The sequence below is a fragment of the Herpailurus yagouaroundi genome, unplaced genomic scaffold (genome assembly GCF_014898765.1).
Source record: "Herpailurus yagouaroundi ecotype Mexico unplaced genomic scaffold, PumYag 29, whole genome shotgun sequence".
Lineage (NCBI taxonomy): Eukaryota > Metazoa > Chordata > Mammalia > Carnivora > Felidae > Herpailurus > Herpailurus yagouaroundi.
Window position 1 is genome coordinate 66,270,814 of NW_024412377.1, and position 16,973 is coordinate 66,287,786.

The following is a 16,973-nucleotide window of genomic DNA, read 5'->3' on the forward strand; positions in this document are numbered from 1 at the left end:
TTTATTTATTTATTTATTTATTTATTTATTTATTTATTTATTTATTTTAAAGTTTATTTATTTTTAGAGAGGGAAAGAGAATATGAGCAGGAGAGAGAGAATCCCATGTAGGCTCTGCACTGTTAATTCAGAGACCGACTGGGGCTTGAACCCACAAACTGTGAGATCATGATCTTAGCTAAAACCAAAAGTTGGATGCTTAACTGATTGAACCACCCAGCTGCCCCCACTTTTTACTTTTAAACTGAATTGAATTTTTGCATAGATATGTGGCTCAAAAATACAGTACAAAAAGGTAACCAGTGAAGTACCCTTGTTCGTTTTCTGCTCATTTAATACCTTCAATTCCTGTGGCACCTTTTTATGACAAAGGTAGCAGATTATGCACACATAATCTTTTTCATTTAATATATTGTAGAAATCTTTCCATTTATTCATTTTTAAGATCTTATTTTTAAGTAATCTCTATACCCAATATGGGGCTCAGACTTAGAACCTGAAGCTCAAGAGTTGCATGCTCTATCAACTGAGCCAGCCAGGTGCCCTGAAATCTTTCCATTTTATAACATAGTTCTCATTCTTTTTTACATGTGGATTCTTTTCTATTGTATGAATATGGGCATTTTCAATTCATATATTCTTTTGCTAAAAGTGAACAACCATATGCATAATTCATACATACATACATACATACACATATTTCAGTGTATGTAAATACATCTGTAAAATAAATCTCTACTCTCAAGAACTGGGCTTGTGGGTCAAAATTAAATATATATATAATTTCGAAAGATATTACTATGCTTCACCACTTAGAGTAAGTATATATGTTTACAATCCCAACCAGCAGTATATGAATGTGCCTGTTTCAGTGGGAATTCTTTATTTTTTATTATTTATTTATTTACTTATTTATTTACTTATTTATTTACTTATTTATTTTGAGAGAGAGAGAGAGAGAGAGAGAGAGAGAGAGAGAGGGAGGGACAGGGAGGGCCAAAGGGAGAGGGAGAGAGAGAATCTTAAACAGGCTCCATGCCCAGCATGGAGCATGAGGTGGGGCTCAATCTCATGACTGAGATCATGACCTGAGCTGAAATCAAGAGGCAGACACTTAACTGAGAGAGCCACCCAGGCACCTCAAATTTTTATTTTTTAACTTATTTTCATTTTCTTAAATGTTTATTTATTTTGTGAGAGAGAGCACCAGCAGGGGAGGGACAGGGAGAGGGAAAGAGAGAATCCCAAGCAGGCTCCATGCTATAGGCATGGAACCTGACACAGGGCTCCATCTCATGAACATTGAGATCATAACCTGAGTTGAAATCAAGAGTTGGATGCTTAACTGATTGAGCCACCCAGACACCCCTTTTATTTATTTATTCATCCACTTATTTGTTTGTTTATTTATTGTACACTTCACACCCAGCATGGAGTCCAACACAGGGCTTGAACTCATGACCCTGAGATCAAGACCTGAGCTGAGATCAAGAGTCGGACGCTTAACCAGTTGACCACCCAGGTGCCCCTAGTTTTTAATTGTGGTAAAGTACACATAACATGAAATTTTCTACCCTAACCATTTATTTAAAAAGTTTATTTTGGGAGAGAGGGAGGGGAAGAGCGAGTTGGGGAGAGGTAGAGAGAGGGAGAGAGAATCCCAAGCAGGCTCTGCACTGGCAGCATGGAGTTGTACATGGGACTCAAACTCATGAACATTGAGATCATGACCTGAGCCCAAATCAAGAGTCAGATGCTTAACTGATGGAGCCACCCAGGCGCCCCAAAGCACAAGGTTTTTAATTCTGATCAAGTCCAGTTTATTTAATTTTTTTTTCTTTGTGCTTTTGGTGTCATATGTAAGAAAACATTGTCTAATACAAAATCAGGAAGATGGGGCATCTGGTTGGTTTCTGTCAGTAGAACATGCAACTCTTGATCCCGGGGTTGTAAGTTAAAGCCCCACATTGAGTTTAGGGATTACTTAAAAATAAAATCTTAAAAAGATACATACTAAACAAACAAAATAAAATCTTAATCAGGAATATTTACTCCTATGATTTCTTCTAAAATTGTATTTTTGCTCTTAAATTTAGGTCTTTTATCCATTTAGAATGTTTTGTATATGGTGTGAGATAGGAGCCCAACTTCTTTTGCAGGTGGGTATCTAGTTGTCCCAGCACCATTTGTTGAAAAGATTATTCTTTCCTTAGTAAATGATTTTGGCACCCTTGTAAATATGTCAGGATTTATTTAGTGGACTCTGAATTATGTTCTTCTGATGATCTGTATGTCTATCCATAATTATGCCACTGCCACACATTTATGATTGATATAACTTTGTAGTAAGTTTGAAATCAGGAAGTGTATGTCCTCTAATTTTGTTTTTCATTTTCAAGGTGGTTTTGTTTATTCTGTCCCCTTGCATTTTCATATACAGTTTAGGATCAGCTTGTCACTTTCTGCAAAAAAGGGAACTGGAATTTTGATAGAGACGGTGTTGAATTTATAGATTGTTTTGAGGCTTTTCTTCATCTTAGCAATATTATCTCCAATCCCTAAACATGGAATATTGTTTCATTTATTTAGGTCTTTAATATTGTTTGGTGGTGGTTTATGGTTTTCAGCATACAAGTCTTGCACTCCTTTTTTTTTTAAACATTTTATTTTATTCTAATTTCTTAATGTTATTTATTTTTGAGAGAGACAGAGTGTGAGCAGGGGAGGGGCAGAGAGAGAGAGTGACACACAGAATCTGAAGCAGGCTCTAGGCTCTGAGCTGTCATTACAGAGCCCAGTGTGGGACTTGAACTCACAAACCATGAGGTCATGACCTGAGCCAAAGTCGGATGCTTAACCCGCTGAGCCACCCAGGCGCCCCTCGCACTCCATTTAAACATTTAATTCTAAACTTTTTTGATGCTATTTTAAATGGAATTGTTTTGTTTTGTTTGTAAGTAGGCTCCATGCCCCAACACACGGCTTGAACTCAGGACCCTGAGATTGAGAGTCGTGTATTCTACCAACTGAGCTAGCCCCTTAATTTTGTCTTGGGTGATTTGTTGTTAGTCTGTATATCTTCTTTCGGAAAGTGTGTATTCAGGTCCTTTTCTCCTTTTTAATCAGATTATTTTAATCAGACTATTTGTTTTAATCAGATTTTTTGTGTTGTGTAAGTTCTTTGTATATTTTGGACATTAACTTCTTATCAGATACATTATTTGCAAATATCTTCCATTCAGTAGGTTGCCTTTTTGTCATTTCATTGATGGTTTCCTTCACTGTACAGAATCTTTTTATTTTGGTGTAGTTCCATCCCCTCTTCATTTTTAATGTATGTATTATATTGATTTTTTTGTATATTGAACCAGTTTTGCATTCTTGGGATAAATTCCATTTTGTGTAGAGTTGTGTATTTTTTGTAGGTTGCTGTATTTGGGTTGCTGGTATTTTCTTGAAGATTTTTACATTTTCAGGCATTAGGGATACTAGCGTATAGGTGTATAGTTCTCTTGGAATGTCCCTGTCTGGTTTTGATATTAGGGTAATAATTGTCCTGACAGAATGAATTTCACTTAATTTTTTATGTGGTTATTTTTATAGTAGGAGTTACTTTCTAAGGTTTTTTTTTTTTTTTTTTTAGAGATGGGGAGGGGCATTGAGAGGGAGAGGGGAATCAAGGATCCAAAGCAGGTTCCATCCCGGCATCAGCAAGTCTGAAATGGGGCTGGAACCCATAAGCCGTGAGATATGACCCAAGCTGAAGTCGGACACTTAACCGACTGAGCCACCCAGGCACCCCAAAGTCACTTTTAAAACTTAGAAGTTAGGAGCACCTGGGTGGCTCAGTCAGTTGCGTGTGCGACTTCCACTGGGGTTGTGATCTCATGGTTTGTGGGTTCAAGCCCTGCATCTGGCTCTCTGCTGTCCGCAGGAGGCTTGCTTTGGATCCTTGGTTCCTTTCTTTTTGCACTGCATGCTTTCTTTCTCTCAAAAATAAATAAACATTTAAAAAAAATAAAAAAATAAAAGTGACACTAGGAAGTATATTTTATTGTACTATTGCATTCTGATAATTACTAACAATAACTGAGACAGTGCATTCATTTGCCAGTTATTTATTTTTTTTATGTGCAAGCCATTTGTAAGATGGGAATATGGTAGAAGTTGGGGCAGGGGAATGTGTGCTAGGCTGAGAAGAATATGATTTAGGATTCCAAAGATTGAAATAGTTGCTGCTTTAGGAGAATAAAGAGTTGAATATGTTGTGATTAGTTAGGGAGGGTGGGGCAGGAAAGGATGTTGTTCAAGGTGGGTGGTCAAGGTCTAGGCCTTTACCTGAGTTCTCCCTTTTTTTGTTTAAATGATTGGATTATATTCCTCCCCTTGTATTTATTTATTTATTTATTTATTTATTTATTTATTTTTTCAACGTTTGTTTATTTTTGGGACAGAGAGAGACAGAGCATGAACGGGGGAGGGGCAGAGAGAGAGGGAGACACAGAATCGGAAACAGGCTCCAGGCTCTGAGCCATCAGCCCAGAGCCTGACGCGGGGCTTGAACTCACGGACCGCGAGATTGTGACCTGGCTGAAGTCGGACGCTTAACCGACTGCGCCACCCAGGCGCCCCCCTCCCCTTGTATTTAGTTGTATTTAGTTGTTTCTTATTTTTGGTTGCTACTCTTTAGGAAAAAAACATAGATTAAATCCCATTTAAAAAAATCGTAAGAGTTTTTCTATGCTGTTAAGGATTTTTTAAAATTGACCAAACTGGAAATCATTATAGCATGTATGTATGTATTTATTTTTCAATGTAGTTTTTAACTTTTTAAGTAAGCTCTGCACCCAGCATGAAGCTCAAACTTACAACCCTAAGATCAAGAGTCACATGCTCTACTGACTGAGTCAGCTAGGCTCCCCTCTAGTTTTTCTTTTTTTTTTAAGTATTTATAAACATTGTATTTAATTAGCCTTATTATGTTTTTACTTTTCTATATGAAATGTGAAGTAATTTAATTAACTTCTTCCTTAGTTGATAAATAATGACAAAGTTATAAAGATGAATATGTTGTATAGAAAGGCAATTTGGCATTGTAGAAAGAACATGGGCTTTGGAATTGGACAGATCTCCATTTGAGACCACACTTGACTCCTATGTTTAGTATCTTAATGCATAAAATATTTGGAAAATTAAGTCTTAGCACAGTGCATGGCATATGGTGGATATTGGCTCCTATTGTTAATTATAATATTTAACATATATTGAATTCCATATGCTAGGCAGCCAGGCTCTCTACTAAGCACTTAAGTATTATCTCATTTTATAATCCTCAGAGCAACCCCATGAGTTGCTAGGCACAGTCATTATTTCAGGTTTACACATTAGGAAATACAAGGTTAGACAGATTGAGAGGTTTCCCAAGTGATGGTGCTAGTATTCTAGTCAGGGCCATCTGGTTTCAGAGCATTTTTCTCTCTGCTATGCTGCCTCTTCTGGTTACAAAGGACTAAGGGCACTGTTCATTACTAATGTATTTTTAGTGGACTCTTGTCTTATAAATGGAAGATTAAATTGGAGGTAGACATTTGATTATTAGTTTCTTTCATGTCTGCATGTCAAGTTGGCTTAAAAACATTGGAGAGACAAATGTTACCTGCAAATCTGTACTGTATTTTAAAGCTACATGTTAACGTCTACCTAGTATGAGAATTTGTTTGATTTGAGTTATATCTATTTACTAATAAATAACCACAATGTCAGTGTAACTATGAAGTATGAAATGTTCTTTAAGTTTATCATACCATATACAAAATGTTCCATTTAAAAAATAGTTACCTTAGGAAACTAGACACTTAGTTTTTTTGTTTTGTTTTATTTTTTTAAATGAAAAGACCTTTTTTAAGTTTATTTATTTTGATACAGAAAGGGACAGTGTGAGTGGGGGAGGGGCAAAAGAGAGAGGGAGAGAATCCCAAGCAGGCTTTACACTGTCAGTGTGGACCCTGACCTGGGGCTCGAACTCAGGAAACCGTGAGATCATAACCTCAGCCAAAACCAAGAGATGGATGCTTACCTAACTAAGCAACCCAAGTGCCCCTAAATACTTAGTTTTTAAGAAAATGAGATCAGGCACACCTGGGTAGTTCAGTTAAGCATCCAACTCTTGATCTCAGCTCAGGTCTTGATCTCAGGGTTGTGAGTTCAAGCCACACCTTGGGCTCAATGCTGGGCCTGAAGCCTACTTAAAAAAAAATGAGGTGCAATTTAAATTTTTTTTTTTTCAACGTTTATTTATTTTTGGGACAGAGAGAGAGCATGAACGGGGGAGGGGCAGAGAGAGAGGGAGACACAGAATCAGAAACAGGCTCTAGGCTCTGAGCCATCAGCCCAGAGCCCGACGCGGGGCTCGAACCCACAGACCGCGAGATCGTGACCTGGCTGAAGTCGGACGCTCAACCGACTGCGCCACCCAGGCGCCCCAAGGTGCAATTTAAATAGCTTATAAAATTTACCATTTTAGCGATTTAATTTATGTATTTATTTATTTATGAGAGAGAGAGAGGGCGTGCTTGTGCAGGAGCAGGATAGGGAGAGGGGCAGAGAGAGAGGGAGACATAGGATCCAAAGTGGGCTCTCTGCTGACCGCAAAGAGCCTGACACAGGCCTCACAAACCGCAAGATCATGACCTAAGCTGAAGTTAGATGCTTAACCGACTGAGCCACTCAGGTGCCCCACCATTTTAATGATTTTAAAGTATACAGTTCATTGGCATTTCTTTTATTTACAGTGTTGTGCAACCACTACCAGTATTTAATTGCAGAACATTTTTATCACCCAAAAAGAAACTCCTGATTCTTTAACCAGTTGCTCCCCATTTTCCCTTTTTCCTTTTTTTTTTTTAAGATTTTGTTTTTTAAATTTTTTATTCTTTAAGTTAAAAAAATTTTTTTTTTTGGAAAGAGAGAGAGAGCCAGCAGGCCAGCAGGGGAGATGCAGAGGGAGGGAGGGAGGAAGAAAATCTGAAGCAGACTCCATGCATCACCACAGAGCCCGACTTGGGGCTCAAACTCAAAAATTGTGAGATCATGACCTGAGCTGAAAGCAGGAGTTTGATATTTAATAAACTGAGCCACCCACCTGTCTATATTTTATTTTTAAGTTATCTCTACACCTAACGTGGGTCTTGAACTCAGAACCCTGATATTTAAGAGGCACATGCTCCACGAGGTGCCCCTTCCTTTTCCCTAACCCATGGAAACCACTGTTCTTCTTTTGTCTTAATGGGTATGCCAACACTAGACATTTCATAAAAATGGAATTAAAGTATGTGGCTTTCTGTGTTTGACTTCTTTTATGTAGTATCGTGTTTTCAAGTTTCATTCACATTATAGTGGGTATCAGTACTTTTATTTCTCTTTGTGGCCGAATGATATTTCATGATGTGGATTTACCACATTTTTTTAGTCATCAATTCATCGATATTGGTTTGTTCCCATTTTTTTTTTTAATTTTTTTTTTCAACGTTTATTTATTTTTGGGACAGAGAGAGAGCATGAACGGGGGAGGGGCAGAGAGAGAGGGAGACACAGAATCGGAAACAGGCTCCAGGCTCTGAGCCATCAGCCCAGAGCCCGACGCGGGGCTCGAACTCACTGACCGCGAGATCGTGACCTGGCTGAAGTCAGACGCTTAACCGACTGCGCCACCCAGGCGCCCCTGTTCCCATTTTTTGTATTTTACTTATCTATTTTGTTGGTCACATATCTTTTTTAAAAATTTTAATTCCAGTGTAGTTAACATAACAATGTTATGTTAGTTTCAGGTGTACAATACAGTTCAGCAATTTCATTCCTCACCCAGTGTGTATCACAAGTGCACTCCTTAATCTCCATAACTTGTTTTACCTCTCCTCCCACTGACCTCCCTTCTGGTGACTATTAGTTCTCTATCTTAAGATAGAGTCGATTTCTTGGTTGTCTCTTTTCTCTCTTCCTTTGCTTATTTGTTTAGTTTCTTAAATTCCACATATGAGTGAAATCATATGAAATTTGTCTTTTTCTGACTGACTTATTTCTCTTAGCATTATACTCTCGAGCTCCATCCATGGCATTACAGATGGCAAGATTTCTTTCTTTTTTATGGATGAATAATACTCCATTGTATACATATATCACATCTTTATCCATTCATGTATCAGTGGGCACTTGGGTTGCTTCCATTTTTTGGCTATTGTAAATAGTGGTGTTATAAACATCAGGGTGCAGATATCCCTTTAAATTAGTGTTTTTGTATTTTTTTGGTAGACACCCAATAGTGTGGTTGCTTGATTGTAGGGTGGTTCTACTTACAACTTTTTGAGGAACCTCCATACTGTTTTCCATAATTCCTGTACCAGTTTGCATTGCTACTACCAGTGCAAAAGTGTTCCTTTTTCTCCATATCCTCGCCAACACTTGTTGTTCCTTTTGTTTCTATTTTTTGGCTATGATGAATGATGTTGCTGTGAATAGTGGTATACAAGTTTTATTTGAATACCTATTTTTGAATCTCTTGTGTAAATACCCCAGGGTGGAATTGCTGTGCCATATGGTAATTTTAACTTTTTTCCCCTTTAATTTTTTTTTTTTGTTACACAAAAGTGTACATATTTAATCTATACTTCTTGATAAACTTAAAGATCAGTATACATCTGTAGAATTAGCACCATAGATAATGTCATACATTGAACCATGGGCTTAAAAGTTTCTTCCCTCTTTTTTTTTAAGCACCTAGGCGGTTAGTTTGTGGATGTGCCCTAAATGTTTATTTCTTGTTTTTTATTTTTTAAAATTTTATTTTAGAGAGCTAGAGCGTGAGCTGGGGAGAGGGGCAGAGGGAGATAGATAGAGAATCTTAAGGAGGCTCCACTCTCAGCTCAGGGCCTGATGCAGGCCTCCATCTCATGACTGTGAGATCATGATCTGAGCCAAAATCAAAAGTTGGTTGCTTAACCAACTAAGCCACCCAGGCACCTCCCCTTTTTCTTCTTTTGCTAACATTAAACATAAGACCTATCCCCTTAACATATTTTTCAAGTATATAATATGGTATTGTTAACTGTATGCACTATGCTGTGCAGTAGATCTCTAGAATTGATCTTGTATGTGTGAAACTATGTACGCTTTAACACCTCCCTGATATCCTCTTCCCCCCTCAACTACCATTCTACTTCTGTGAATTTGACTAGTTATGTTTGTGATAATAAGTGGGATCGTGTAGAATTTGTTTTTCTGTGTCTGACTTATTTCCTTTAGCATAATGTCTTCTGTGTTGATTTATGTTGTAGTAAGTGGCTGGATTTGTTCCATGAGTTGTTGCCCCATGTTGGGTGTAGAGCTTGCTTTAAAAAAAAAAAAAAAAGTTGGGGTGCCTGGGTGGCTCAGATGGTTAAGTGTCCGACTTTGGCTCAGGTAATGATCTCATGGCTTGTGAGTTCAAGCCCCGCATTGGGCTCTGTGCTAACAACTTGGAGCCTGGAGTCGGCTTTGGATTCTGTCTCCGTTTTTCTGCTCCTTTCCTGCTTGCTTTCTCTCTCAAATATAAAATAAAACATAAAAAAAAAATTTTTTTTAAAGGCTGAATAACTCTCCATTGTATGCATATATACCACATTTTCTTTAACTATTCATGTATTGATGGATATTTAGGTTGTTTCCAGGTCTTTGCTATTGTAAATAATGCTGTGGTGAACATGGGAATGTATATATCTCTTTGAGATACTGATTTCAATTTTTTTTTTTTTGGTGGTTATTTATTTTTGAGAAACAGTGTGCTTGCGTGAGTAGGGGATGTGTAGAGAGAGAGGGAGACAGGATCTGAAGCAGGCTCTGTGCTGACAGCATACAGCCCAATGTGGGGCTCCAACCCACAAACCGGGAGATCATGATCTGAGCCAAAGTCGGGTGACTTAACCCACTGAGCCACCCAGGTGCCCTGGTAGTTCTAGTTTTATTTTATTTTTTTGTAGTTTTAATTTTTTGAGAGACCTCCATACTGATTTTCATAGTACCAATTTCCATTCCCACCAACAGTGTACAAGTGTTCCCTTTTCCTCCACATTCTCAACAACAGTTACCTGTTTTTTTTGTTTTTTGTTTTTTTTTTTTTGAGAATAGCCATCTTAATAGGTGTAAGGTGACACTACATTGTGGTTTTGATTTGCATTTCCCTGATAATTACTTATATTGAGCGGCTTTTCTATGCCTGTTAAACCATTGTATTTTATGTCTTCTTTGAGAAACGTCTATTCAGATCTTTTGACCATTTTTACTTATTTATTGTTTATTTATTGTTTTTTAAGCAAGCTCTATGCCCAATGTTAGGCTTGAACTCAGGACCCCAAAATCAAGAGTCACATGCTCTACTGACTGAGCCAGCCAGGTGCCCCTTTTTTGCCCGTTTTTAAATTGGATAGTTTTGCTGTTGGGTTATAAGAGTTCCTTCTACAAATTGGATATTTCCTTTTTACCAGATATATGATTTGCAGATATTTTCTCTCATTCTGTATGTTGTCTTTTCACCTTGCTGATCATTTCCCTTGGTGTGCAGAAGCCTGCATATCTATCGTTTTGTTTCCCATGCTTTTGGTGTCATCCAGGAAAATCATTGCCAAGGCCAGTGTCAATAAACTTTTCCTCTATATTTTCTTTTAGAACTTTAAGGTCTTAAGTTTAAGGCTTACTTAATTTAGAGTAGATTTTTGTATATGGTATAAGTTAAAGGTTCTATTTCATTCTTTTGTAAGTGGATATTCACTTCCCATACATTTGTTGAAGAGCCTGTCCTTTCCCCATTGTATATTCTTGCCCTTGTTGTTGAAGATAGTTTACTATAAATGTGTGGGTTTATTTTTGGCCTCTCTTTTCTGTTCTTTTGGTCACTATGTCTGTTTTTATGTTTGTTTTGTTTACTGTAGCTTTGTAATGTATTTTGAAATCAGAAAGTGTGAGACTTCTTGCTTTGTTCTTCTTGCTCCTCATTATTGCTTTGAGTATTCAGGAGTCTCTTATGGTTCCATATAAACTTTAGGGCTTTTTTTTCTATTTCAGTAAAAAATGCCTTTGTAATTTTGATAAGGATCGAGTTGAATCTATAGATGGCTTTCAGTAGTATGTACTTTTTTGGGTAAGATTTTATTTTTAAGTAATCTCTATGCCCGGTGTGTGGCTAAAACCCACAACCCTGAGATCAAGAGTTCCATGCTCTACTGGCTGAGCCAGCCAGGTGCCCCTCAGTAGTATATACATTTTGACAATATTAAATCTTCCAGTTCATGAACACAAAGGTCCTTTTTTTCCCCCATCTTTCTTTATTTTGAGAGACAGAGAGCATGTGTGCACACAAACGAGGTTGGGACAGAGAGAGAGGGAGAGAGAATCCCAAGCAGGCCCCATTCTGTCAGTGCAGAGCCCGACTCAGGGCTCCATCTCAGTAACCGTGAGATCATGACCTGAGCTGAAATCCAGAGTGAGACGCTTAACCGAATGAGCTACCCAGGCTACCCCACTGCACTATTTTACATTCCTACCATCAGCGTATGAAGATTCTAATTTCTCTACGTCCTGGCCAATACTTACTAGTTTTTTGTTTTTTGTTTTTTAATTATATCCATCTTAATGAATGTGAAGTGGTATCTCATCATTTTATTTGCGTTGCCTTAATGACTAATGAGCATCTTTTCCTGTGCTAATTGGCTATTCATCTTTTTTGGAGAAATGTCTATTTGAGTCCTTCACTTATTTATAAAAAAAAGAGTGTAAAATATACACACATAAAATTTATATTTTAAAGATTTTTAGGTGTGTATTTCAGTGGCATTAAGTACATTTACATTGTTGTGTAGCCATCATCACCGTACATTTTCAGACTTTTTCCTATATCGTTTCCTTTATCTTTTTCTCTTGTTGAGTTGTAGAAGTCATGTATATATTCTAGATATGAGACCTTTATTAGATACGTGGTTTGTAAATGTTTTTTCCTATTGGGTGGATATCCTAGCACTCTTGATAGTGCTCTCCACAAAAAACTTAGTTTGATGAAGTCCAATTTACCTGTATATTCTTTTGTTGATTGTTCTTTTGGTTTCCTTTTTATGAATCTGTTGCCAAATCCTAGGCTATGAAGACTTATTGCTGTGTATTTTCAAAGAATTTTATAGTTTTAGCTCTTAACATTTAGATTTTTGATGAGTTTGAGTTAATTTTAGTATGTGGGGGCAGATAAAACTTTATGTTTTAAATTTTTAATAGCTTTATTGTGGTATAATTCATACACCATTCAATATACCCATTCAAAGTATGTAATTTTAGGTGTTTGGCTGGTTCAGTCAGTGGAGCATGAATGTTTTGATAACATGGTGTTATAAGCTCAAGCCCCATATTGGGTGTAGAGATTACTTAAAGATAAAATCTTTTTTTTTTTAAGTTTATTTATTTTGAGAGAGAGAGAGTGAGCTAGCTTGAGTGGGGGAGGAGCAGAGGGAGAGGGAATCCCAAGCAGGCTCTGCACTATCAGCACAGAGCCAGATGCAAGGCTTGAACTCACAAATGTGAGATAATGACCTGAGCCCAAATCCAGAGTTGGATGTTTAACTGCCCTGAGCCACCTAAGTGCCCCAAGATAAAATCTTAAAAAGAAAAAAATATATATAATTCAGTGATTTTTAATATATTCATTGAGTTGCACATCGATTACCATAATCAAACTTTAAAAATTTTCATTATGTCATTAGCAGTCACACCCCTCAGCCCTAAACAACCACCAGTCTGTTCTTTTTCTATGGATTTTCCCATTTTGAATATTTCATATAAATTGAGTCATATAATATGTGGTCTTTGTGACTGAGTTTTTGTTTTTTTTTTTAATTTTAACATTTATTTATTTTTGAGACAGAGACAGAGCATGAACGGGGGAGGGTCAGAGAGAGGGAGACACAGAATTTGAAACAGGCTCCAGGCTCTGAGCTGTCAGCACAGAGCCCGACGTGGGGCTCGAACTCACAGACCGTGAGATCATGACCTGAGCCAAAGTCGGCCGCCCAACTGACTGAGCCACCCAGGCGCCCCTGTGACTGAGTTCTTTAACTTAGCATAATGTTTTAAAGGTTCATTCATATTGTAGCATGTATCAGTACTTTGTTCCTTTTTGTAATTAATATTCCAGCGCATGAATATACCACATTTTGTTTATCTGTTCATCAGTTGATGGATCTTTGGTTTGTTTTCACATTTTGGCTATTATGAATACTGCTAGGAAGATTTGTGTACAAGTTTTCATGTGGGTTCATGTTTTCATCTTTCTTGGGTATATACCTAACGAATCCCATTTAATGTTATTTGAAATTTTAAAATTAAGTATCATAATTAAAATGAACTATTTCTGGGGTGCCTGGGTGGCGCAGTCGGTTAAGTGTCCGACTTCAGCCAGGTCACGATCTCGCGGTCCGTGAGTTCGAGCCCCGCGTCGGGCTCTGGGCTGATGGCTCAGAGCCTGGAGCCTGTTTCCGATTCTGTGTCTCCCTCTCTCTGCCCCTCCCCCGTTCATGCTCTGTCTCTCTCTGTCCCAAAAATAAATAAACGTTGAAAAAAAAAAAATGAACTATTTCTGAATTATTACACCTGTTGTCTTGTACAACTCCAATATTCTCCTCCCCCTTTTTAAAGAACTGTGGTAGAATGCACAAAATGTAATGTCATTTGATATTTGTACACTGATATTTGTACATTCATAGTATTGTACAGCTATTGCCTCTATCTAGTTCCAAAGAATTTTTTACCACCTCAAATGAAAATCCCATACCCATTAAGCAGTCATTCCACAGTCACTTGACATTTATCAGTCTGCTTTCTGTCTCTCTGTATTTGCCTATTGTGGATATTTCATGTAAATGAAATCATAAAATACATGTCTTTTTACATGGCTGTAATACTTCCATGCCTGTAATAATGTTTTTTGCTTAACATAATGTTTTCAAAGTTCATCTGTGAAGAATGGATCAAAATTATTATTTTTATGGCTGAATAGTCTATTGTTATTTAGTTACCACAATTTTTTGTCCATGCATCAATGGACATTTGTATATTTTTTTCACTTTTTGGCTATTATCAGTAATACTGCTGTAAACACATGTGTTTAAGTCTCTTTATGGATACATATTTTCATTTCTGTTCTGTCTATACCTAGGAGTGGAGTTTTCTAACAGTTTTATAGTTTTAGTTCTTGTATTTAGGCCATTGATCTAATTTGAGTTAATATTTGTGTATGGAATGAGGAAGGAGTCCAATTTCAATCTTTTGCATATGTGATTCACATATCAGTACCATTCTTGCATAGACTATTCCTTCTCCGTTGAATGGTGTTGGTGCCATTGTCAAATATCTGTTGAACATATTGGTGAGGGCATATATCTGGACTCTCAATTTTATCCATTGATCTTTTTTTCTTACGCAGTATCACACTGTTTTGATTACTGTAGCTTTCTGTTAAGTTTTGAATTCAGGATGTATGAGTCCTGTTTTTTTTTTTCAATATTGTTTTGTCTTTTCTGTCTGCTTGCAGTTCCATATGAATTTGAGATTCAGCTTTTCCATTTCTCCAAAGGGTTTTGGAATTTTCACAGAGTGTGCATTGAATATGTACATCATTTTGGGGAGTATTTAAGTTATTTCCACCTTTTTGAATATTGTGAATAGTGCTGCTACGAACATGGGTGTACAAATACCTGTGAGTTCCTGCTTTTACTTATTTTCAGTATATAGGAGTGGAATTGCTGGATTGTATGGTGATTTTTTGTTTACGTTTTTGAGGTATTGTTTCCAATTTTTATTATATATTTGCTTGGTTACCCAGTAGTTCAGTAGTTTACCCTGTTTTGATAGTTGCTTGTGATAGTTTTTTCTCTATTTATGTTCTATTTTTTGTGGTGAGACCCTTGAAATTGTCTATTTACTTGTTTCTTCTGATGTTGCTCTAGACACGTAGCTGTGGCAACCTCTGCTTAAAATTTTGGAACTTATTGGGGCATCTGGGTGGCTCAGTCGGTTGAGTGTCTGACTTCAGCTCAGGTCACGATCTCGCAGACCGTGAGTTTGAGCCCCGCATCGGGCTCTGGCCTGATGGCTCAGAGTCTGGAGCCTGCTTCCGGTTCTGTGTCTCCCTCTCTGTCTGCCCTTCCCCTGTTCATGCTCTGTCTCTCTCTGTCTCAAAAATAAACGTAAAAAAATAAAAATAAAAATAAAAATTTTTGGAACTTATTTTCTGCAACTGTTTTCAGAAGTTGCTGCTTTATCTGGTGAAGAAGTTAGTTAGATAACAGTTTAGGTTCTAAATGTGACTTGAAATTAACATGAATGATATTTATCATGTGATCTGTAGAGTTCACTTCTTAGTGGTAGTGTTTGGCAAACCACCTGTGTTTGTAACAGTTCATGAACCAAGAATAGCTTTTAGGGGTGCCTGGGTGGCTCAGTTGGTTAAAAGTTTGAGTCTTGATTTCGACTTAGGTCATGACCTTATGGTTCATGAGATCAAGCCCTTAGTCAGGCTCTGTGCTGACAGCTCAGAGCCTGCTTGGGATTCTCTCTGTCTCTCTGTCTCTCTACCTCTCTCTCTGCCCCTTCTCCCTGTGTGCTTTCTCTCTTTCAAAATAAATAAACTTAAAAAAAAAAAAAGAATAGCTTATACATTTTTGAAAGGGTAGGAGGAAAAAATATTTTGTAACATGTTAAAATATCAGATTTCAGTAACAATATATACAAAGTTCTGTTGGAACATGGCTTTTTTAAGTGTTGTTTATGGCTATTTTTGTGCTATGATGAGAGTTGAGTAGTTGGGAAAAAGACTGTATGTCTTACAGAGTAAAATATTTACTATCCAGCCCTTAACAGAAAAAATTTATCAACCTCTTGTGTATGTCATCCCGGAGTTATTAAATGGCTTTGTAAGGACAATACCTGCTTGTCAAGTTCTGGTGTGTATATCAAAATATTATTTGTTCTTAAGCACATCTAATATTTTAAGTTTTAATGAATGGAGATGGTAATTTGGTAGTTAAATTAACTACGATGACAACTTTTCTAGTTAATGGGGAGGATGTTTATAGGTAGTCTGATACTCTCATGTCATTTTGGTCAGCGTTTCTTCTTGATTTTCAGCAAGGAGGGTAAAAAGTCCTTTGGAGTTTCCATAATACTGTTACAGCATGTTTTATAATACATTTTGATTATTATTCCTGTATCCTCCACTAAACTTAGAACTTCAAGTTTGGGATTTGTGTTTGTTAAACTATCTTTATTTTGTATCCTTGAGGCCTGGCACAGTCTCTGGTAAGCAGGTAAATAGTGATCGCTTCAGGAGGAATGAATATAAGTATTCTGTAAATATAATTTGCAAATATACAAATTATATAAATTATATTCTATTGTACAATTATATAATTATAGTGAGTATTCTATAAATATCTAAGTCATTTCTCATCTTGGCCCTCCTGCAGAGAGGAAAGCTAGGTTCGTGTTTCAGAGATGTAAAAAGAAAATAACTAGGGACCTGTGAAAGACTGAATCAGTTGGAGAAAATTATTATACAGTCAGGGCACCATTGCCCAAAATAGTTATCTTCCTTTTAGCTCATCAGAGTATAGTTTGTATATATTTATTTTATAGATTTTGTTTGGGTTGTATTATCACAAATGTGATCACAAAAGATATTAGGGTTAATTTCCTGTAATTTCTGTGGTGAGTAGAAAGATAATTTGAATACATACATGAGTTACATAAAGTAATTGCATTTTGAAAATTGCATTTAGAGATTTTTTTTCTTGGGCAAATGTTAAAGCTTTTGACTACAATAGTGATGTATCATTTAAACCTCATGGAAAAAGGATACTTTGTGTGTCGTTTAAACATGCAGGGTAAAGTTTTAAAGAATCTTTTTT

At 36.9% G+C, this 16,973-nt stretch overlaps 1 protein-coding gene and 1 long non-coding RNA gene across 11 annotated transcripts in view; one reads left to right on the top strand and one right to left on the bottom strand.

Annotated features, from left to right (window-relative positions):
* Positions 1–6,949, bottom strand: part of LOC121011679 (uncharacterized) — a 16,518-nt gene extending 9,569 nt beyond the window's left edge. The window contains exons 1-2 of the long non-coding RNA XR_005781693.1: positions 6,764–6,949; positions 5,153–5,154 (exon numbers count right to left, since the gene is read on the bottom strand). This is a non-coding gene — a long non-coding RNA (uncharacterized LOC121011679). The remainder of the gene's footprint in view (positions 1–5,152; positions 5,155–6,763) is intronic.
* Positions 1–16,973, top strand: part of NSD1 (nuclear receptor binding SET domain protein 1) — a 150,190-nt gene that overhangs the window by 19,603 nt on the left and 113,614 nt on the right. The gene's annotated exons all lie outside the window — the stretch shown is intronic.